General features: G+C 40.8%; 1 protein-coding gene across 7 annotated transcripts in view; it reads left to right on the top strand.

Annotated features, from left to right (window-relative positions):
• The first annotated feature begins 304 nt into the window (after positions 1-304).
• Positions 305-23,256, top strand: part of FNDC3B (fibronectin type III domain containing 3B) — a 358,227-nt gene continuing 335,275 nt past the window's right edge. For 2 of the 7 annotated variants that reach the window (XM_033855478.2, XM_073803904.1), the window contains exon 1: positions 305-496. The gene's annotated coding sequence lies outside the window, so the exon portion shown is untranslated. Of the gene's footprint in view, positions 497-1,297; positions 1,408-2,261; positions 2,549-23,256 lie in introns of those variants that run through there. The other 5 variants (XM_019946223.3, XM_033855477.2, XM_019946225.3 and 2 more) reach the window with 4 other exon arrangements.

The raw sequence follows: 23,256 nt of genomic DNA on the forward strand, positions 1-23,256 counted from the left end.
GTCATAGTTTTAGCTCTGATTATTACTCAGCAAACCCTGCATTTATATTGGTGTTGGCGATCGTTTGCAGAATATGCAGCCCTAGCCTTTCAGGAGTTGCTAGTTCCTCTAAGCCTAAGACTTCTTTAGTCCGGCTGAACCAAAAAGAGTTTCCGGATAGTTATGCAGGTCTGGAGGCGGGGGGAGGGGGAAGGAGGATCCCACAGCGCCTGCGAATCTGAGCTTGTGGAGGCGGTTATACTCGGCAGATTACGGCAGGGGGCGGGCCCCAAATCCCCATGTGGTCCCGACATCATTGACATGGCGGAATCCCCCATCTAACCCTCCTGGTAGTTATTTGAGCGGCGGCGGCGGCCGGAGGACAAGGAGAGCGGCGGCTGCAGCAGCGGCGGGAGCTGCGAAGGGGCGGCAGGGATTCTCGGGGCTGGCTGCTGGGAAGGCGTGGGAGACCCGGTGTGTGGCGCGCCCGGAGCCCCGCGTTTCAGCCCGAGGGAAGGTAAGGCATGCAGGAGCGGGAGAATGCGGGGAACCCGGACCCCGAGTCTCAGCCGCCCGGTCACGGCGCGCTGGAAAGCCCCGACCGGACGCCGAGTCCGCCAAAGTGCGTTCCTGTCCCGGAGCGCTCCGGGCGCAGCGGGCTTCCCGAGGAAAACTTGGCGCCAGAGTGCTGGGGCGCTCCGCGCTCTTCTGGGCACCCCGGGAACACGGGGCCCGGGAGCGGGGGTCGGCCAACGCTTTGGGGCCGCGTCTTACTGGGCTCCGGGCCCCCGCTCGTCCCCCCAGCTGGCCAGGGCTTGGAGGAGGGAAAGAAACGGGTAGATTCTTGATGGAAGAAAAAATCTGGGCAGTGGTTCCCGGGTTCTCCCTCCCCCCCCCCCCCCCGCCCTCTCCCCGTCGCCCTCCCAGGCCTTCCCAGCAGATTTTGTCCGAGGAATCCGCTCCCCCTCCCGGAATCTCCGCTGCAGGAACGCTGCCCGGGAGGGGGAGGGCGGGCGGAGGGGCCGAGGAATCTTCGACGTGTCACTTTCTGAGGCTGTAGATTTCCATATGGTGGAGGGGAGGAGGGCGGGTGTGCGAAGTGGGGCTGGAAGTTGGGGCCGCCTCTCCGCGCCAGGCGGGGCGGGCCGGGACCTCCGACCCGGGGATGCTCGCGGGGAGGGTCCCGAGCCCGCGCCGGCCCCCAGCCCAGGCCAGGCCTCTCAGGGACACTCCCCGCCTCGCCGCTGGCCACCTCCGTGCGCGCCACGTCCTCCCTCCCCGTCCTGCCCCCCGGGCTCCCCCCGGGCTGGGGGCGGTAACCGGCGGCTGCGGCCGGACTCGGCGAGCAGGCGGCTGGAAGCTCGGGCGGGGGAGTGGGGCGCGGCGGGAAGGAGCGGGCGACCGGGTGTGTGGGCCAGCGTAGCTCCGGTCAGTCGGTCACCCCGAGGGGCGCCCGGGCCGGGGTGGGGCCGGCGGGCGGAATCCGTGCCCAGAGGCGACCGGGAGGGGCCGCGCGGACCGTCTGGTGCCCGCGGTGGGGCGGGGGCCGGCCGGCGTGGGAAGGGCCTGTCACTCTGGGCGGAAAGTGGGGCCTCGGGCTGTGCCCGCGAACTTTCCCAAAGGCCCGGTCCCGGCGCCCCGTGGGAGCCCGAGCACCCGGGCCCGGTGTCTCTGGAGACTGGGTTGGGCCGCCCGGAGGCGCCGTTGGCCGGGAGGCTTCCAGGAGTGCGCGGTTGGAGTTGGAGCTTTTCGAACCTCAATTCCCACCCTTCTATCCCTGACGAAGGGAAGCAATGGCATTTTATCCAGACAGTGCCGTTTGCGGACTTACTTAAAAGTTAAAACTTTTTATATTTTATATTCTCATCAGTCCAGCGTGTTCTTGAAACAAAATTTGGAATTTGGCCGCGACGGGCCAACGCTGGGGCCCCAGATCCACACGTTTCTCTCTCCATCCCTGTTGGTTTCTAGTCTTCCTCCCCATCTTCCATCCAGGGTTAATCATATTTTGGGACAGGCGAGGTCGTTTGTTCGGTGGGCACCCCCTGATTGCTTGTATGTTTATTTTTTAATGTGCAGTTATTTGATTTGAATTTCCTCCAGTTTCCAGGCCCTGGTGGGGAAAGCTAAGGAAGAGGGAATACGCCACCTTTTTTTTTTTTTTTTTTTTTTAATGTGGAGAGAGGTGGGGCATTGGAAAAGGGGAGGCACGGTGGTTGTAGGCAGAGAGTGAGAGGGAGCAGACAGACCCGGAAGAAAAGGAATCTGCTCTGGAATAACACTTTTTTTTTTTTTTTTTTTTTTGGAGGCTTCTGGCCTCGGGCAAAAATGCACCGCTCTGTTCTCATTTCTACTGCCTGAGTTGCTCTTCACTCTCAAGTTAACGCTGTGACTCTGGGGCCCTGGACAACGCCCGGGGGAAGAGACCCGCAGCCACAGCCAAGAGCAGCCCGTGGCCCTGGTTTTGTGCCTTGCATGGGGCCCCGTGGTTCTCCCTGATTGGAAGCGGCCTCTGTGGAACCAGCGTTCAGTAAATTTCTTGGCTCCCGGGGAGCAGCTATTAACGAGGGTAAAGTCTTTGGGCATGCTTCTGGTCCTGCAAGGGGACTCCCCCCTATAAGGGTGTAATTCTCACTTTGTTTAGACGCTAGAGGGTCACCCACAAGCTGGCTAAGAATGAGGCATAGCTGGTAGAAAGAAAAAGTCTCTAAAAAATGGTACTTAGACTCGTATGTGCTTTTAAAGTGTTTTGGCTTAAATGCTTGTGAGAGAAAAAAATTCTACGTGAAGATAGCGTTCATTTTAAAAGAGATCTTAAAACTGCAAGATACTATCATGGAATAGGAGGTTGTAGCTTCTAATTACAGTATGTACAATATCAGAAAGATATTCCAGTAACCTTTTAAGACAGACCTTATAAATAGCTCACATCAGACCATGGGCTGGCTGTATTGGAGAGCCAGTCTTCCAGGGTTTCTAGAGGAATGCTTGGGATCCGTTAGGAAGCTGGCTGTAGGAGCCTGAGTAGTAGTTTACTCGGTAGGAGTTTGTGCCCCTTTTGCTTAACACTTCATTTTATGTGGTAAAATTTGATAACGTCCTTAGAACTGAAAACCTGAAGAACTTCCCAGCTTTTCAGTTTTAGGAAAATGAGGCCCAGGGAGGGGAAGTGACTTGTTTGGTATTGGCAATCAGAGATTAAAATCCAATACAGAATTGTATTAATAGCTACTCTTTTTTAGCTATCTAATGTGTACTAAGTACTGTGTATTGTGTTTTTTATATATTATCTCATTACAATTCTAATCTTTCAATTTAGGTGATGTTAAGGACATTTTATAGACAAGGCATTGAGGTTCACAGAAATTTAGTAACTTGTGTAAGATTACATAGAATTTTCTTCTGTAATGCAAATGGTTTTATATCTGCTGTCCAGTATGGCAGCCACCAGGCACGTGTAGCTGTTGTACCATTTAAAATGTGGCTAGTTCGATGGAGGAACTGTATTTTAAATTGTATTTACTTTTAATTATCTTAAACTGCTACTTGTGGCTAGTGGTTAGGTACCATATTGGGGATTGCAACGTAGAACTTTCTGACTCTCAAATCTATTCATGTTTATTGCTTATTTATTGCTTTTAAGATCTTGTAATTCAGTTTTCTTCCTTCCATACCACCAGAGGAAGATTATATTCAACTCTTAAGTGGAATTTAAATACTGGATTACCTATAGCTCAAAAACAAGCAAAAAATGTTTTTTTAAAAATACTTGAATGTCATGGTAAAAACTGATAGAAAAAAACTTTGTGACATTTTCTGTTTGATTGAAATAACTGCCTATAGGAATTGCTGAGAAGGTAGTTAGAGCTTCTTGGTTATTTCAATGTAATAAAAGTATAAGTAGGGAGCAGCATGAAAAATCACTGATGGGGAGTTGAAAAAAAATTACCCCTGATATCCATGGTTACCTGTTAATTCGGTGATTCTTTTCAAATGTCTTCATTCAGGTAAATAATATAGCCAAACTATCACTCACTCTTCCTTAACTAGCTGCACAATTAATCTGAAGAATTAAAATCATTGCTTTACTACCAGAGAATGAAATTCAAATATAAAGCACTAGATCTGTCTGTGAATTGGGAAGAATATGTTTAAGATTGAAACAAACAGCAAGAAAGATTCTTTAGGTGGCATATGGTCAAATAGTTTTCTAATTAGTGGATTTAATTTAAATCTGTTACATTTTAGAATTTATTTGGTAGAAGGAATTTCAACAACTTTTTGATTTTATATGAAATAGTGAAAATTCCAACTCATGTTAAAGTAAGCATTCATTTATGTGGATTTCATCCATAAATATCCAGTAACCCAATACCTTGTTCTTTCTGGTTTTTTTTTTATGCATACTGCTTTCAGGAAAAGACAGATGATAAAATAATCTCTTTTTATTAGGATTTTAAGAGCAGTAACTTCCAGATTCATTATAAATATATCTGAATCTGCTGTATCTTTCATAGTTACTGTACTGCTCAGGGATAATTGCAGCTCATAATCCTGACCCTAGAGCATTATATGATCCTGAAAGACCTACACAAGTAAATCAGCTTTAAATTGTTCTATATTATTTTAGTGTTATGTGAATTGCATGGCCTCCAGCTCTGAAAATTATAAATTCAACTAAAGGTGAGGCATCAGTTAGACAATCAGATAGCTGAAAAACCCTTTCATACCCATTCCTGACTATTGGGATCATAGTTATTTTCAAGGAACCAACATAAGAACCATGTTATTGGATTATAGTGTTCTTGTGAGTGTGACAAATATTGGAAACATGATTTAACTCAGGATGTATGGTTCCATTTTTAGGACATCAAGGTGCTTAGTACAAATGAGACGTAATTTAAAAGATAAAGATATCGAAATGATTGGCAAAGATTAGAAATCTTATACCCTCTGGTGCAGGCCACATCTGAGTATGGGTTTGAAATCAGAATATCTTATCTGTCAAGGACTTAGTTTACTTCTTGGCTGTGTGTCCCTGTTAGACTACTGAACCTCTCAGTCTGGGTTTCCTCATTTTAGTATAAGGCGAAAACATCTCACCTGTACCATTTATCAGGTGGTTGTCACAAGGGGTTAATGAGTCAGTGTATGGAAAAGTGTTTAGCAAAGCCTTATACAAACTCCATAGTTCACTATATTCCAAAGTTTAAAAACTGAGCTGTTCTTACAGTATTACTTTGTATGTTTTCAGAGACCTCCGAATTGTGTTTGGCCACTTTGAAAAGTGGTTTATTTTTTCCTTTGTGACGAGTAAATAAAGTTTCAATCTTTAGATAGCAGTTTCATTTTCTCCCTACTCTTAATGTAATAGTTGATCTGTGACCTCTCAAAAGTTGTCTTTCCTTACATGTGGTCCGTAGCTCGTTAGCATTGCTGAAGTGGACAAGGCAGTCTGCTTGATTCAGGGTCATTCTTGAGGTGGAGGGGACAAAGTGCAATCTCTTATTAGAGGAACTTCCAAAGCAATGATAGAGGCATAGGCTTTAGTTCCTGTATATTATCTTAGTAAGCCTGTTATTTGAGCTTTCAATAATTATAGCTGAGAATGGGGGAAAAGAATCATTTTCTGTGTAGGGGAATCTTTGCATCCTACCTCTGTTTTCACTTTAGAAATCACAATTGCCTTTTCTTCACTTTAACAAGGTTAATCCATTCAATGAGAGTTTTTTGTGTTAAGACATTTTCAAGCAAACCTTAATTCTCATCCTTAACAGCTGTTGGGAATGCACTTAGGTGGTTGAGGAGAAGCTTTATTCTTTAGTTGACATTGAATGCCTTTGAATATAGGAAAATATTCATAAGCCCACACTTTTTTTTTTAACCTTAAAATACACAGTATGGTACAGTATTAATGTGTTTTTTAAACGGCAGAGAATGCTTCAATCACTGTGGCTAGACAGAGGCAGGTTTCTGTGGAAGCCAAATATAGGCTCACTTGGGAGGATGACTTGAGGTTGGTACTTGAACTCTTTGCAAGGTACAGCCAATGAGAGGCTGATCTCTAGTCACAAGCTTACCCAGAGGGGAATTGTTTGTGGTGCAGGTTTAGTGTCAAGGATGAGTCCTTGGAGACCAGAGGTATGTGGGTTTGGAATTGGGGGTTGGGAGGTTTTTAAACCACCAGGTATAAATCAGGTAAGATAGACTATAATGATCAACTATTACAGGTGGGGAGGTTTCTCAGTTTAAAAATGGATCAGTCCTTGAATCTCTTTTTGTCCCTAGTTGAGATATGCAAGTTTAGCATTCTGAAACACCTGGATTGTAATTTCATTGGCTGATGAGATGTCTTTGGCAATACTCCCTGTCGGTTCAGTCACTGGCTCCTAATATCTTTTGTTTCTATAATATTACAACTGCTTGTCAGTTTTTAAGTAACTGGAGGGAGGAGATTTTAGTGAGACGGTGTTCAGCAAAAGCTAGCATTATTTGAGATTCTAGTAGGTATCTTTAAAATGTCCCGTGTGTTAAATGATTATGTTTGATTTTAAAATGTAATTTTATTTCATTCACTTGTTTATTGACTCAGGAGGCACTTACTGAGTTCTAAACTGGGTTCTTAATGGCATATTCTTATGCTGTCCTGACTTTTTGGCAAATGCAAGACATTTTTCTGTTTACTTATAGGGGTATTTTGCTCATATTTTTGGAATGTAGTATAGAGAGCTGTGTCTACCACCAGACTCCTAGAGCAGGATGGTGATAACTTCAGTCCTTTGCTCCTTTCTGAAACTTGAGAAATGTTAAAATTGGAGCACCTATAGGCTATGTTTAAAACTAAATTTATGTTAGAATTTTAGGCTTCCGATACTTCCTTGTTTTGACTCTGGAAGATGAAGGTTTTTATAATGGCAACCAGTTAGAAAAATTTGCTTAAACTAAGTTGATATAATACAAACTCATAGTGTTCAATTATGAAAAGCTTTCTGTTGAAATAATTATCCAGATAATTGTCTTCATACATGAGCAAATATAGTATGTTTGAGAAATAATGGTAGATTCTAAAATCCCAGGAAATAACATGATTTAATTTATTCTTAAGGATCTCAGTCAGATTCTCCACAGCTGGTGGAAGAGGGTCTCTGTTAAAAATAACTCCATTGTTCTGGATGTAACTAATTAGGAATTTGCAATTATCCAGGCAAGTCTAGGATAAAGTTTGGCTTCCTACTCTATATGAAAAGGTTTTACCGTAACAGAAGTTTAAATAGATCATAGAGGGAATATTTACCTAATTAGGAGGACAAAACACTTTAAGCACCTTGGAAAAATCAATTTACTTAAAAGCAGTGTAAAACTGCAGTATGGGTTGAAGCTAGTTCTCCTAGTGCGCTTTTTCATAGAGGTGCAGGACCGCCATGAAATACATGTCAATTTATTCAGTGCTATCACATGAACTAGGAACAGTTTACCAGCAAAAGTTAGAACTATATTTTTGTATGCAAAATAAATCACAACAATAAACAAATATCCACCTCCCCATCTCACCCCACCCCCACCAATAGACTCCCAAATATGCCTGTTGATTTGTTTTGGCGGTTTTCTGTTGCCATTTGTTTTGCTACTTGCTGTCTCCTGTAAGCACTTGATGGCAGATTGGTAAGAGCAGGTGTTAAAGGTTTAAGGACATCATTATTGCTTTTAGCTGCCCATCTCCTCCTCCGTGAGTTTGGGCAAAGTTGTGGAAACTACTGCCAGTGGTATTTAGGTGAGCTCATTACACAGCCTCGTCTTCTGGTTTACTAAAGCAAGACCTTCTTGTTCCAGGTACTGTGTGAACTGACCCATAAGAAAGGTAAATTTCCTTTAAAATATCTCAAGTATTTGCATCCACTTACTCAGACATGAGATTTTCAAGTATATGACTTTTTAGGGTTCAGATTGACAAGTTTTTATGGTACAAGTTCTAAGTGTAGGATCATTAATATATTTTTAGGGTATTCTCCTTTTTCTCTTATATTTTAAAGTGTTATTTTTAAACACATTTTATATTTTCTATTAAGTCATTTAAGAGGAAAATACTAAATGTCTTCAGATATTACTGTTCCTGATTTTTCTGTTGTGGTTTTTCTTGTATCAGGAAAAAAAATTTAATTTAGGGTAATAAAGGTAAACATTATTCCGAATTAGTGAATCAGAGAATACTTAAGAGTATATTGAATTGGAACACCAGTGTATTGTTGTTGGGAATGTAAAAAGGTGCAGCTGCTGTGGAAAACAGTTTTGCGGTTTCTCAAAACGTTAAATATATAATCGCCTAGCAATTCCATTGCTAAGTATGTACCCAAGATAATTGAAAGCAGGGACTCAAACAGATACCTGTACACCAGTGTTTATAGCAGCATAATTTAGAACATCTAAAAGGTGGAAACAACCCAGGTGTCCATTCACAGATGAATGGATAAACAAAATGCGGTGTGTACATACAGTGGATTATTATTCAACTGTAAAAAGGAATGAAATTCCAGTACCTGCTACAAGATGGATGAACCTTGAAAACATGCTGAGCGAAATAAGCCAGACACAAAAGGACAAATATTGCCTGTTTCTACTTATGTGTGGTACCTGGAATAGGCAAATTCATAGAGAAGAAAGTAGAATAGAGATTACCAGGAGCTGGGGAAAGAGGAATGGGTGTTATAGTTTAATGGGTACCGAGTTTCTGCTTGGGATAATGAAAAAGTTCTGGAAATGAATAGTGGCGATGGTTATACAATATTGTGAATGTACTTAATGCCACTGAACTGTACGGCTAAAAATGGTTAAAATGGCAAATGTATGTATATTTTATCACAATAAAAAATTGAAAAAAATTGAAGGAGATTTATTCCACAGGATTTCAGCTTGCCTCTGTTTGCTCCCCCTTGGTCTGCTCCATGTTGGTGTGTAGATGTTTCCCCGCCCTCCCCACCTCCCATTACAGAGTAAACGGAGATTCTCCTAGGCCAGTTTTGGAGGTCAGAGTTTCCTTATTTTATTAACTGAGTTGAATTTAAGAGGAGACTATTTAAAAGTAGGAGATCTCTGGAGGGAAAAGAAAGATATTTTAACATTTAGATGAGCCAGGTAGTTTATTAGTATCCACAGACCACATAGGCACATAAAGGTAATCTATCCTGAATTTCACTGTGAGTCATCCAAAAACCAGAGAGTAGGATGTACAATTAGACCTGTCATATTTTCTAACCTTTAAACCTTTTTTTCCCCCCCAATTTTGTCATCTTCAGTACTTTAGGGAAAACTTTGATTTCCACTTAGAGAAAGGGTCTAAGTCATCTCAGTACTTAGTGTTGGAAAAGCATTCGGTGCTAACATTCTTCAGTTTGTTAGACCAAAACTTATTGGGAGGGGATAGAGTGAAAGCAAGCAAGCATGTAGTATTGTTTTATTCATCTGAACTTGCCTCTAGCACCTAATAATTTCATAGTGGTGACTTTTCTCTGAGTGTCGGTGTCTTGTTTCTTTTTTTGCTTCTGAGGTATTGATGTTGAGTTTGTGCAGATCACTTACGAAAAGATGGGGCAGGATTTTTGTTAAGTGATTGGATATAAAGCTTAAACGTCAGATGTAAAGTGCATGTTAGGAATACTGAAAATATCAGGTAAAAATTCAGATAGAAAGATTTAAGTTTACATACAAATAAGTTCAAGGAAAAATGATACCGTATACTGTGAAATATTTGCCGTCCATAATAGTTCATTAATTCCTGAACTCCCAGAAAACAGTATAAAGTCGCAAGGGTATGATGCTAGTGTGTCTGCATGCTTTGCCATCTATAAGGGTATATTTTCTTTGCTGTATGTGTAAACGGCTTTCATACCATAGCAGGTCATTTTTGTGGCCTAGAAATTACTCTAGAGATAGGATCATTACGAACTGATTTCAAAAGGTACAGAGAGTCACAGTCTCTTTATATCTGGTAGAGATATGAGGAATTAAAACACCATGTTCACAGAGCGGTCTTCACTGATTTTTGACCTACTCAAAAGAAAAGAGTGTCTCATTCTATTTTGCATATACTCATTTTGTTCCAGAGCCATGATTTCAGGTAATTTATCATTTTCTTTAATTTCTTCTGGCACTGTTTCTATACTTTTCAGAACACTTGTCCTTTTCAGTGTTGTCTGATTGTTTCCTTGTCACTCTTACATGAGTGTAAGGATATTTACTGATTTAACTTAATGTCTTTGATGGTGAGTGCATAGTAAATGCTCACTGGATGGATGGATGGATGGAGAGACAGATGAATTCCTAGGTTGAATGTGCCATTTAAACTTAGTACCTCTCCTCAGGTGCTCAAGTCATTATTTCTTCTGCTGAAGTTGATTTCTTTGAAGCATGGGCCATGTTACAGGCATTTTTGTGTTTCCACAGTTTTCCTGAAAAGTTTTTTTTTCTCATGGTAGGGATCTAATAAATATTAAACAAAACAAAGGCATGAGTCACCTTCAGTGCAAACCTAGCCTTTCATTTACTGTTATTTTAAAGAAACAAAGTTCTCCAGAGAATACGTGGACTTTTTTTAGGTCTGTATCAGATCACTAATTGATTTTGAAAATACCAATAGAATAAATAGCTTATATTTCTGTTCCCTAAAAATGTGGACTTCAATTATGTATGTTTTGCTTGTCTATTGGAGTCAGTTTGGGAATTATAAATTAAGAAAATTATTTTTTGAAAAAGGTGACTTTTCAGAGATCTGTGGTAGTTTAAAATGATCTTTTATAGGGAAATTCTAGAAGGGAGGCATTAAGGGACAGAAAAACAGCAACAACAATAACAACAACATATGTCTTGCTGAGATGGTGGGGGTCCAGCAGAGAGAGTTGATTCTGCTGCACTGGTGGCCAGAGTGTTCAGTGCTAAACTGAACCCTGGAGAAAGGGTCAGAGGGCATGTCATGGAAACCTGAGGAGAATGACCTCAGCCACTTGAAGGTGGAAGTAAAGCACGCCTGAGAAGAGAGGACTTTCTTGGAGCATTATAGGGGGTGGAGGGTGCATGTGCTCTTATTTATTACGTCTGGGGTGGGATCAGAAATCTTTATTAGATGCTTCAGGTGAGTGATATGATCAGACAAGTTTGGGAAACCCAGTCTTGGGGACTCAGCCCTCTTGGTAATCTGTCCTTTTAAGGTTTTTGACCTGATGGCTGGAAAGAACTGAGGTGAGAGGAGTAATTAGGACACCAGAAGACTCTAGTTAGGACCTAGGGCAGAATCGAAGGTCTCCTCAGAAGAATTTAACGTCGTATTCTTCAGGATAAAGTGATAACCAGCTCTTAGCAGTTCAGTATAGAAACAAGGACACTTGTCACTTGTGCACTAAACTTCCAAACATTCTAACTGCAAGTCGGATGTAAAATATAACAGTGACCAGCAATTGTTGAGCACCTACCATGTGCCAGGCACTTGCATATATATATATGTATATATTCATTCATTCTTCCATATTCATTAAACTATGAAAGGTAGGTATTATTTCTGTTTTTCTATGTGTTTCCACCATCTACCGCAGAAGCCAGAACATACCTGCTGCCCTATAAGTGGTTGTGAACTAAGACTAGAAGACATGCTCAAAAAGGTTAAAAAGATCACCTAGATTGACTCCAAAACTTCTTTCCAGCTGTATCACACTGCTGCTTTAATAGTTCACATTAAATGTCTTAATTGTATATCCAGACTTGGAACAGTGTCTATTTGTGTTCCCAAGTAGCTGATGCTAAGGCTAAGTATTCGTTGAATGCTTTCCATGTGTTCAACCTGTCTATGGTCCAGAAACCTAAAATTTTCTTTCGAAACAATAATAATAATCTGGACATCTCCCAAGAGGGAGATTTTCCTAGATTGTTTTCTGTAAAAGCAACTTAACCTTGGAATGAGAGAAACCAGAGAATAAAAGTATACTTCATAGACAGTAATATATAAGAAACTCAGTATAGTGAATGGGAAAAATCTAGAGCAGTTGGCTAAGAAATGGTAATGAAGTTTTACCTGACTGAGACATTTGAAAAATTCTATGAAAGAGAGTCCTTTTCACTCAGTGGCAGTACAGTTTTGTTCATCTCGCATTCCCTCTCCTCAGTGCCTTTCATTTAAGTTCATTTATATAGGGTAAGATCCTGTACTTAAAATTTGCACCTGGAAAAGCAAGGCCTCCCATGCCTGATACTAATCCTTTCTGTCCTTTTAAGGCTAATAGTTTGTGGTGTTTGGGTTGCACCGAAGGCTGCCACGGGGACAGGATGAGCTCAGAACTGATTAGAACGTGTCTCATCTCTGCATGCGCAAAGAGCAGCTCCCGTGGTGAATAAGAGGTGACCTCAGGATTCATAGGAGCCCTGTGCTTTCCCAGACGGCCCGGGCTAAACCTGGGGAGCTGGCAGCCCTAAATGCTTCCTTTGTTAGAAATTATTGAGTTCCCTACTCCATCTTTAGAGAGTGAGTTTACTGAAGGTGAGTTAAGGACAAGGCTTTGAAGTGGGACCTGACTTGCTTTCTCTCCCTGTGTTTGTGTGGGGCGGTGTGAATGAAGACACCAATGAAGGCGCAGCGCCCAAGGTGGTGTTACCTAAACACTGATTCTCACTGCTTCACAAAAATGCTGCTCATGGTCTGGAGGAGCTGTGTGCTTCCCTGGGGATTGTGTTTCCACAGAATGGTGAGGGCTGTTAGAACAACCTTCTCTTGTTTCTCAAAACTTCTGCCCAGGAGGGAGGCTATAAATGGTAAAATGTTCACGACGGGTTGCCACCCGAGAGAAGGGCTCCCCAACACTGGGCTGCCCATGGCCCTCCCCTCGTTACAGCTGGGGGCCGGGAAGCCTTTGTCTTTGTCTTACAACCCAGCTTTCAGAGCTTGCTGGCGGTGATCTTCATGACACAGAGTACCATAGGATCTAACTAACTTTAAAAAATTGTTTAAATTTTTTTTATTGAAGTATAGTTGATTTACAATGTTGTGTTAGTTTCAGGTATACAGCACGGTGATTCAGTTATACCTATGTATATATATATCTATTTTTTTTCAGATTCTTTTCCCTTTTAAGTTACTACAAAATATTGAGTATAGGTCCCTGTGCTATACAGTAGGTCCTTGTTGGTTATCTATTTTATGTATAGGAGTGTGTGTATGATGGAACTAACTTTTAAGAGCACTTAATTTTAAGACATCTATTTTATACCTTAAGATGTAAAGAAACTAGTTTTTTTTTTTTTGTAGGCACTGTAAAAAAGGAATATGTTTTAATTTTAGGATTTGAGCATTTTAATTTGCTAAAGTTTGGTTTAAATTGCTTGGGTCCTCTTCTGTCTAACCCTTCATTCATTTTTACCATCGTCACCTGAAGGTAGAGATTTACTTAACTTTGGATAAGAGATACTAAAATTGCCCATGTGTACACTCATGTTCAAGGAAATTATGAAATCAGTAGTTTTGAGCCTCCTAGAAAGGAAGTAAGTTCAATTTTTAAAATACTGTCCTTTTAAAATTATGTATTTAACTATTTAATGAATATTCCTCATTATTTATACTTAGTGCATGAAAATACTGGAAATGGGTATCCTTGTTGTTGTGCCACAGGTAAAGACTGGTAATTTCCAAACCCCTAGCTATATCCCTGAGTTCTAGACCTGTATATTCAACTATAGATATCTTTTTTTTTTTTTTGAAAGGGAACTTTATTTTTATTTATGGCTGTGTCGGGTCTTCGTTGCTGTGCGCAGGCTTCTCATTGCAGTGGCTTCTCTTGTTGGGTAGCATGGGCTGTAGGTGCCCAGGCTTCAGTTGTTCTGACACAAGGGCTCAGTAGTTGTGGCTTGTGGGCTCTAGAGCGCAGGCTCAGTAGTTGTGGTGCACGGGCTTAGTTGCTCCGCGGCATGTGGGATGTTCCCGGACCAGGGCTCAAACCCTTGTCCACCGCATTGGCAGGCGGATTCTTAATCACTGCACCACCAGGGAAGCCCATCAACTGCAGATATCTTTACCTTACTTTCCCACAGGCATTTCAGACTCAATCTGCCTGCTTTTTTTTTTTTTTTTTTAAAGAGGGCTATGGGAAGGGGGAGAAGAAATGGATAATAATTTTTAAGGCTTGTATTTTATTTCAGGCTTTAATTAACAACAGATATCTTTAATTTACCATAAAATTTCTTTATTAATGAGAAGTTATTTCCAGGTTTATTTGATTTTGACATATTCTAATCTTGCTATATGGTTACTGCGCTGTAGCTTTAACTGTATCTTAATGATACTGGTGACACTGATAATTTTAAAACATAGCCTTTTAGATTTTGCCATTTGCTCATTATATTAAATTTAAGCATGGTAACAATGTCACTTCCTATTTATGTTTTACTTTCCAATTCTCTTAGTTCAGTTTTCTCAGGAGTTCAAACCTATTAAGGCATAGCAGTTGGCTAGTAAGAGAAAATTGAGAATACAAATAAATTTTTCACTAGATTACATTAGCTGCATTTTGTTTGGAGTAATTTTAGGCTCCAGGTGTTTGCCATTAACGTTCCAGTTTTGCAAGTTTTCCTTTCTTGCTTTTGTGAGAAACAGGGATTGTAGGAGGGAGTAGAGGATAGTAGGCCAGGGTTTGGGAAGGATGTAGTACCAACAGAGGTGAGTGGGTTTGTTCCTATTATGTTTTACATGGGATGATAGGTTTTCCAAGTTCTAGTTTCCACTAAGTTACCTGTGAGTTCAGTAGAGGGGCAGTTCTAGTCTGCTGTCAGATATTCTGCTTGGTAGATTAATGAAGAACCTCTTTTAAAGTGTTTTTTTTTTTAAACACAGATTGCTGTATTTGTATATCTTTAATAAGTGTGCATTTTGGCCAAGAGGTAACTTTTTCATACCATTTTTCATGAAAAAGCATAAATACTTTTCTAGAAGGTTTAATTGCAAACTTTGTTAGATTAAAAGGAAACATCTTTTTAGAGGAACCATTCTTCTTGGGAATTCTTTAGTCCTTGTCTGTAAATAATAGCAGATTATCACATACCGTTTTCATATTTGGGGGGCATGGGAAACTACTCACTTAACTTGGAACTAATATTTTGGGTAAGAAGGTAAATCTTCAGTCATCATTTATAGTGGGATGATTGAGCCCCTGTGCTCTGGAAACTGAGTCCTGAGTTTGAGAACCCAGATTTGTAACTGCAGATTTGAAACTCTGACTTTGGTTAATTACTGAATCTTGGTGGCTTTGTCTGTTAAAAGGAATTGTTAGGGCTGTTTAGCTGGGTGTGGTGCTTCATCAAGTGCTCAGCAAGTGAGAGCTGCTGTTTTATTATTTTATTTTGTTCACTGATGACAGACATTTAATCGCTGGACATACTTCTTAATGGGGTGATAGTTATTTAAAAGCATTCCCCTGTTACTTGAGAAGTGTATATGAATACAAGCCTTGCCATCGACTCCTTGAGTGTTCTTGTTCAAGTGGCATCTTTGTAGCTCATCTCCAAAGTCACACTTGAGCTGTTAACTTAGTAAGGTAGTGTTGGCATAAAATGGTAATATATGTGAGAGGCACTTTGAGCAGGGTGAGGGTGGGGAAGCATATCTGAATGCCAAGAAGTACGTACTTAAACAAGTGCTGATTCTACCAGTATTTTTCTTCTTCCCTGCCCCCTCAAAGAAAGGTTGTCTCTTTTTAAGTAGGTGTATGACAGCTCTGCTTCCTCTCCCAAGTCTAGGATCAAAGGAGAGTTGTAATAAAGGAGAGTCACTTGCTCCCATTCCCTCTCCCTTTTTTGTGGATGTTGTTCTAACCGTTTTTAAGAGGGAAGATCAGGCCTTGACTTTAGTGGGCGAAACCATGGGGGCTCCAAGACCTGCCTTTCATCTCTGGGTCATCACCTCAAATGGTGTTCTTCATCTCTGTAGTAATGGCATAAAGACACCACTGCTGGGGAACGGCGCACTGCAGGCTAATACCTTGCTGTCTTTCTGGAAATCTTAGCTACCTTTGCTGCTCGCTGTTACGATGCTCATTTCTTTAGAATAACATAGGCTATTTGGCAGAGATGCCATGACTAGAGTAGTCTTCTCTGCTTTGGCAGTGCCTAAGTCTTACCAACTTCTTATAAATTGGAAGGCTAGCTCCAGAAAAAGTAAAAGAAAAACAAAACTGAATTTTAGCTGGTTGTTTACTGGCAGGGTTGTTCTAGACATAAACACAGTTGAATGGAAAGGATAGTAGGGATTGGAGCCTGACTTGCTCCATGAGAGTGAATGAGCCAGTGTTAAAGCTTAACGTTGGAGAAAAAACCAACGTTCACTGTTTTAAAAAACAAAACAAAACAAAACCCCAAATTAGGCAGTCATTGCAGGCTAACCAATGAAAATTAAAGGTCAGTTTCTTCAGTGCGGCACCTCAGTGCATGCCCCAGGCGGTGTTAATAATGGCAATCCTATTATTTTCTTGCAGTAGGCAGGAAATGCTGTCTACACCCATTAGATTTGTTTGAGTGGCCCCTGGCTGGAAATGAAGAAAATTTAATTTTCTGACTTGCTAGGAGGAAAAAAAATCATGCAGTGCTGCACGGAGGTTGATTTGGGGGCTGGAATAAGAAGTGTCATTTAAAAAAACTTGATGTTATTAATCTCGATGATAGGGATGTTTGGCCCTTATCCACATTGAAATCATGAATGGACTTATATGCAAGTTATGTGTGTAGGAAACCTTTCTGAATATTGTCAGCACTGGCTCAATTCTGGACTTTTAACCACATGTTTGCAAACTGCCTAATTCCTCGCATATCCCACTGGCTGCTGGAAACTTGCTTGAAGGAAGGCTTTGTCACAGGGTTTTTGTTTTTGTTTTTTTTAGAAGATTAATTTGCTTTCCAAAAGCAGCATTCATTTTGGAGAAATTTGTGTATTCATTAGGGCAGTCAATTACTTTGTAGTTTCAATAGCAAGAAGAAAAAATTGCTATTAATTAATGTTACAGAGAAAGTATGTGAACCTGTCCTTGTCTTTCAGAGTTACATTGGTTAATCTCGGCTCACTTGGTTTCCACTACTTTGTGTCCTTTTATTCAATAATGAAATCTTTTAAAATATGTTTTTTTTAAAAATCAGGTTGCTTTTCCTCTTACATCTTTACATTTTTTTAATGAGTCAAAAGATCTTTATTGCTATTTTGATGTTTGATTTATTGGGATGTTCTGTTACAGATTCTCAGTTGGTATATAATTCATTTTTCTAGGACAATATCAGGTTTTCCCATGAAATACGTAATGAGAGAAGGGTCTTAAGTTGAAGGGACTTGCTTAAAATCATAGGAGTAGCCAATGCTAGAAGAAGCAAATGTTTCAGTCTTTGTGTGCAGAGGAGGAAAAAGAAACCATTCTATTTTAATGGATCTGTAATTCATATCGAATAGGACCTCTTGTGTTACTTCAGGTCATTGTTTTCGTTTTGCATTGACTATACACTTAGATATTTTTCTTTGTTTCCCGAAATGCCGCACTGGAAAGATGTTTCTAATATCTTCATAGGGAAGACCAGTGAATCAAGGGAGTTTTTAGGAGTATTGTCCTTTCTTTTTGTCTTAATTCTTAAAACCTTTAGCAGTTTGCTTCTACTGGAAAGTTTGCTTTCCATCTTGTCTCTGACATTTTGCTTCTGGTTGTCATCATTGTGAACATTTTTCATAATGTTTATTTTCCTCATTTATTCATCACCATAAGTACAAGAAGAAGCAAAGCATGGGATTCTTGATTTTTGTAGTAACCGTATTATATGTGTGTTGTGTAAAATACATTTTGGCGATAGCACATGACATGGTACATACTTGGGGGGACTTTTTAAAATCCAAATTTATATTTCATTTATAAAAGAAATGGTACTTTCTAGAAGCCTTTTCTGTAGTAAGGGTCCCAGTGGATTTTTTTTGACGCCTCTGAGATTAGTCCTCCTTAAGATTCCTGACGGTGGTTGCACCCCATGGTGTGGGGAATTTGAAACTTACATATAAAAACAGTTAAAAGGCTTTGGAAAATTTCATGTGATATTGGGAGTCAGATGTTTTGATCTAAAAAATTGTTTGCTTGATTGGGAATTTAGGCTTGAAATGTTTGTACGGATTGTTAACTGGCTGGCTGGAATCTGTTATAGACTGGCTAACCTATTTGAAATATATCTGGTGTATTTAAGTTTGACAAGAAATCAGGGCAAAGATACAATTTAGGTGTTATTGTTTATTTTTCTAAGTCATTAACGCGATTCATGTTTTGCCATGGAAAAGTAATCATTGAAAACACTACACCTGATAGCCTGTATAAACTTGCTTAACCTTTATTGAGCGTAACGATATTTTTTCCAGGATGCTGACCGGATGATTGCATATAAGGATGTTTATCTATAGTCCAGTGAATTAAAACCTTTAGAGAAATAGAGGGCATGTATCGTTTATTCCTAGCGTTGTTCTTTTGAATGATTTGGTTAGTCAGAGCCTTCATTTTGAAATGTTTCAAACCAGTTAGGCATCTTTTGACCTAGATCTTCCAGCCTTCAGCTTTAAGGAATACATACTTGGATTTGCAAGAATGTGAAGATTTAGCTAGGTAGTCGATTCCTGTTAGCTGTGAGAGGGCTTAGGCCTCAACTGACTGCTGTTTACTAGATACTTGTTTTTTCGCAGAATGTTCTTCCATCGTGAAGAGAAGACTCTCATAATGAACCCTCATAGTGAACCATTAAATTCTCTAATGTTCTCTCATGATTCTCATGACTCAATCTTGTCATGAACCTCTGAATAAGTATAAGTAATGGAAGATGGTAGGTTTTAGTTTGAAATGATAGATTCTTCTTTTAGATGTTGGTCGGTCCCCTTGCCCGGGGGTAGGGGGTGGTAGTGCTATATGTTCACAGTTGTAGGTGCCTGCAGATGAGAATTGGTGGTGGTGAAGGACAGGCAGAGGATCAGGCATACTTATGAGTTGGACCCACACCCAGGCTTTCCCTTGAGTCCCCCAGGTGATGAGGCTGAGTTCCTACTTTGGTGAGAGAAAACCCTAACAGCCCACTCCACACTTTTCATTTCTCCTTTAGAAGTAGAAGGTTGTAGGAACCAGTGAGTTGTATGAACCAGTACCTGAAGCTTAGGGAGCCTTCAATTCAATCAGAACTAGTTTTTGTTTGTGTCTAGCTATAACGGTGTGGCAAGGAATGGAACAGGGAGACTTCTAATTCCTCTTCATCTTCTCCACTATTATAGAAATTCCATGAGGGCAGGGACCATGTCTTTCCTTTTTTCTTTATACGGTGGCAGACAGTAAGTGCTCAGTGTTTATTGAGTACATGACTTAATGACTGAGCAAAGCATAATGTTTTGATACTGAGGTAACGTGTGTTTGAACCACGAGGAAACTTGTTTGATACCAGTTTTCAAGCCCTGTTCTAATTCTTGGAAGAAATATGGGATTTTCAATTTAAAATAACTGATACCTGAAAATAAGTGAAGACTGAAAAATGTTGGGTGTTCAAAGATAGTGAAGAACTATTTGTCTTGAAAGTAACAGAAACACTCAAACCAGCTTAAGCAAAAAAAGGCTGGAATCAGTGGAAATGAGGGCAGTGTCTCTGGACCTTGTGAAGTCTTGGAACCCGCTCTGGGAAGTCACTGGGAGCCAAGGCTGCTTCTCTTCCTCTTTCCCTTCTTTTTTTCTTTGATACTTCTTCTTCTGTAGAGTCCATCTTCTATAAATGCTGGATGCTTCTAAACTCATAAAGTTTTTATCAGTTTTTATTTTTCCTTCCAAAATACTAGTCTACACATTACTTTTTAGTAATGAATTGAAGGTATGGGTGGTAGAAAATCATAATTTATTTTACTTATCAGAATGGCTGCCTGTTAGGGATACTGAGAAAAGTGGGTGCATGAGGTCATCAGGCTGGTAGTCGAGATTTAGTCTGTGCAGTTTTACTTCCTTTAACAGTTTCTTATGCATGCAAAAAAAAAGGAGGTGTCCTGAAGCTGGTGACCTGTTGGCATTACCGGGAAGAGCCAGCCTCTGTTCTCTCTCTTCCACATTCTCCCTTGCAGGCTGTTTGTAAATTTGTTCTTTTTCTTTTCTGGGCTTGGCAAGTTGCCTCATTCTCCCACTCCCTTGTCCATGCCTGTTACCTGTCTCTTAGTACCCCAGTCATCTCCTACTTTTCTCCTCCCTGAAAGTCGGATTTTTCTCTTTATCACCATTTGATGATTCTTTAAGCGTTATGATTGATAATTTGCAATTTGAGCAGAGCTGATTTTCTATATAGTACTTCTAAGTACTTTTCTGACTTTGCCTAACTGTTCATTCATTCATCTTTCTCTCATTTTGACTTTCCTGAAGCCTGTATATCACTGAGAGAAAATACAATCTTAAGTAAGGGAGTAACTAATAGAGGTCAGATTGGAAGGAGAACGAATGGAGAATTAAGTGAATTTAGGAAGAGTCAGAAAAGAGTTTCCCGCTTTAAAACACGAGCTGTCTGTGGCTCCTGTAAAAGAAGTGCAGTTTTGCTGTAGGAGCTGCTGCTGCGCCATCGCGTTTGCTCTTCTAGCTCCTTCAGATTCCTCTTTTGAATGACCCATTGCCATTCCTTGTTTGCTTGTATCTTTTGCTCTCTTCCTTGTTAAATAGTTTCTTTTCTTGTTAAATACTTTGTAAGAAAGCCTTGATTTTTGTGTATTTTCCCCATTTTTCTTCAAAGGTTCCGTAGTTCCTTAAAACTTAGTCTTTTCTTGCAGTCTGTTTTTTCACCAGTCACCTCTGTCACCTCAAAATGTCTTCACAAAGTCCTGCTTTTCCTTGTACCTCTTCGTCTTGTTCAGAATCTTGCAGCTGATTCCTCTCCTCCTACTTCATTCCTCTCAGCAGTTTCCTTTGATGGTGATACTTGCCTTGGAATTTCTGCTTGAGCCTCTTAAACCCTTTGGGAAAGGTAATTTTGTCAGCATTCACTTTTCTTTCTTTTCTATTCCAAAAGGCTAAGGACAAAGAATCCTTACGCATTCCTGTGCTGAGGAATCTGCTCTAAGGTTTCTGCTATCATTTTCTTATCAGGGTCTGGATTCTCTGTGAAGGTGCCCGATAAGACCTCCCATCTCTTCCCTGGTCTCAGGGCAGGACACAAGGGTTGCATCTGGAATTGGCTCCAGACACTCAGATACCATGAATTTAATAATGATTACATGATCCTTTGAAGGCAGACTAACAAAAGAGCTTCTCTAAGAGGTTAGCTGGGTAAAATCAGAATGGGATGATCTCTAATGACTTTTCTTGCTCTCTTATTACCAATCTGTGAATTTATCCTCAAGGAAGAGTTCGTCAGAAGGAGAGAACCATCATTCCCCATTTTATATATATTTTTATTTGTAATCTATCTGCAGTTTAATTTTTTTAAATTTTTATTATTTTTAAATTTTTGGCTGTTTTAGGTCTTTGTTGCTGCACGCGGGCTTTCTCTAGTTGTGGCGAGCAGGGGCTGCTCTTCATTGTGGTGCATGGGCTTCTCTTGTTGTGGAGCACAGGCTCTAGGCGCACGGACATCAGTAGTTGTGGCTCGTGGGCTCTAAACCGCAGGCTCAGTAGTTGTGGCGCACGGGCTTAGTTGCTCCACGGCATGTGGGATCTTCCCTGACCAGGGCTCGAACCCGTGTCCCCTGCATTGGCAGGCGGACTACTAACCACTGCGCCACCAGGGAAGTCCTGCAGTTTAATTTTGTATCAGTACTTAGCTACTGTTTACTCATTTGTAAAATTCCTTTTAACTTTGTAAAAACCAGTCTGCTACCAGATAAAATTTCAGATTGTTCAGTTTTAAAATGTTTTACTTAAAAGGATAAGATAGGGGGCTTCCCTGGTGGCGCAGTGGTTGGGAGTCCGCCTGCCGATGTAGGGGATGCGGGTTCGTGCCCCGGTCCGGGAGGATCCCGCATGCCGCGGAGCGGCTGGGCCCGTGAGCCATGGCCGCTGAGCCTGCGCGTCTGGAGCCTGTGCTCCGCAACAGGAGAGGCCACGGCAGTGAGAGGCCCGCTTATTAAATTAAAATTTAATAAATTTAAAAAAGATTGAATATTTGTAGGAAGTCTATAGCCATTGCTGACACATACCTTTCTACTTGTTGTGCTCCAGAGGAAGATCACCAAATTTAAGCCTGTGAGCTTTCAAGTTGCTCTTATTATCAGTGTCATATTACACGAAGTTGGAACTTTTAAGATTCATTATTTTTGGCAGAGATAATGAGAACTTCGATTTTCATTCACTGTCATCATATGTACCTGGCACATAGTAGGCACTCCATTTGGTTTATTGGATGAATAAAGAAAGTGATTCTGCTGTTCAGTGGGATATAAAAAGTCTCTACCAACATCACCGTTGATTGCTCCTGTTGCCCTGTGTATTATGCGACCCCAAGTTTATTGCAGCCTTACAGACATCTCAGTCACTGCAGGTGACAGACTCTTAAACTTTCTGGTGGAGTCCCATGTCTCATTCTTGGCAAACTGAAGTATAAATCAACATATATAGATTTCACTCTAGTTCAGAAATGGCTCTTTTTAGTGAAACTTGCAGAAGGTCCTACTTCCTGCCTGAGAAATAGGGTAATAGGATCACACCCGAAAAAAATGCTGCCTTGTTCAGAAGTGACATGATCTCTGTTCAGTTTGGAATATTGATAAGTGGGCAGATTTATTTGGAAGCACTTTGTTTTTACTACATGTGTAAAACTCCAGGGAACTCTGAATAAGAGATGAGGGGCTCCCTTTTGGCTGTGCATTAGCAACGTGGCGGTTACTGATCTGTCATTTACTTTGAAAAGGAATTACAAAGTTTTGGCCTCCTGCCTGGAGTAGCTCCAGATGGTCAGAAAAGATTTTTGTACTGAAGTCAAAGAGTATGTTGCAGTGATAGAATTGAGCTTGCCATGTTTGTATTAGAACAGGGTCTTCCCACTTCATCCCTCTGCAGAGTTTTTCCTTTCATTTTTTTTTCCCCCCCTGAGGGAGTAAGGGGAAGAAAATGCTGCTTTAGAGTTGTGGAATCTAATATTTGGAATACCTTTGTTCTTGGTGATGGTGATGTAGAGGTATGGTATGTGGCCCATAGAATTGCTTTGTTAATCTCAGAACCCCGGTACTCAGTATTTGCAAAGGACTCATGAAGAATTGGAATGTAGAGATACACCAAGACCATTCTAGCTGATTTGGAAATG

Source organism: Tursiops truncatus, chromosome 4, assembly GCF_011762595.2.
Source record: "Tursiops truncatus isolate mTurTru1 chromosome 4, mTurTru1.mat.Y, whole genome shotgun sequence".
NCBI classification, from domain to species: domain Eukaryota; kingdom Metazoa; phylum Chordata; class Mammalia; order Artiodactyla; family Delphinidae; genus Tursiops; species Tursiops truncatus.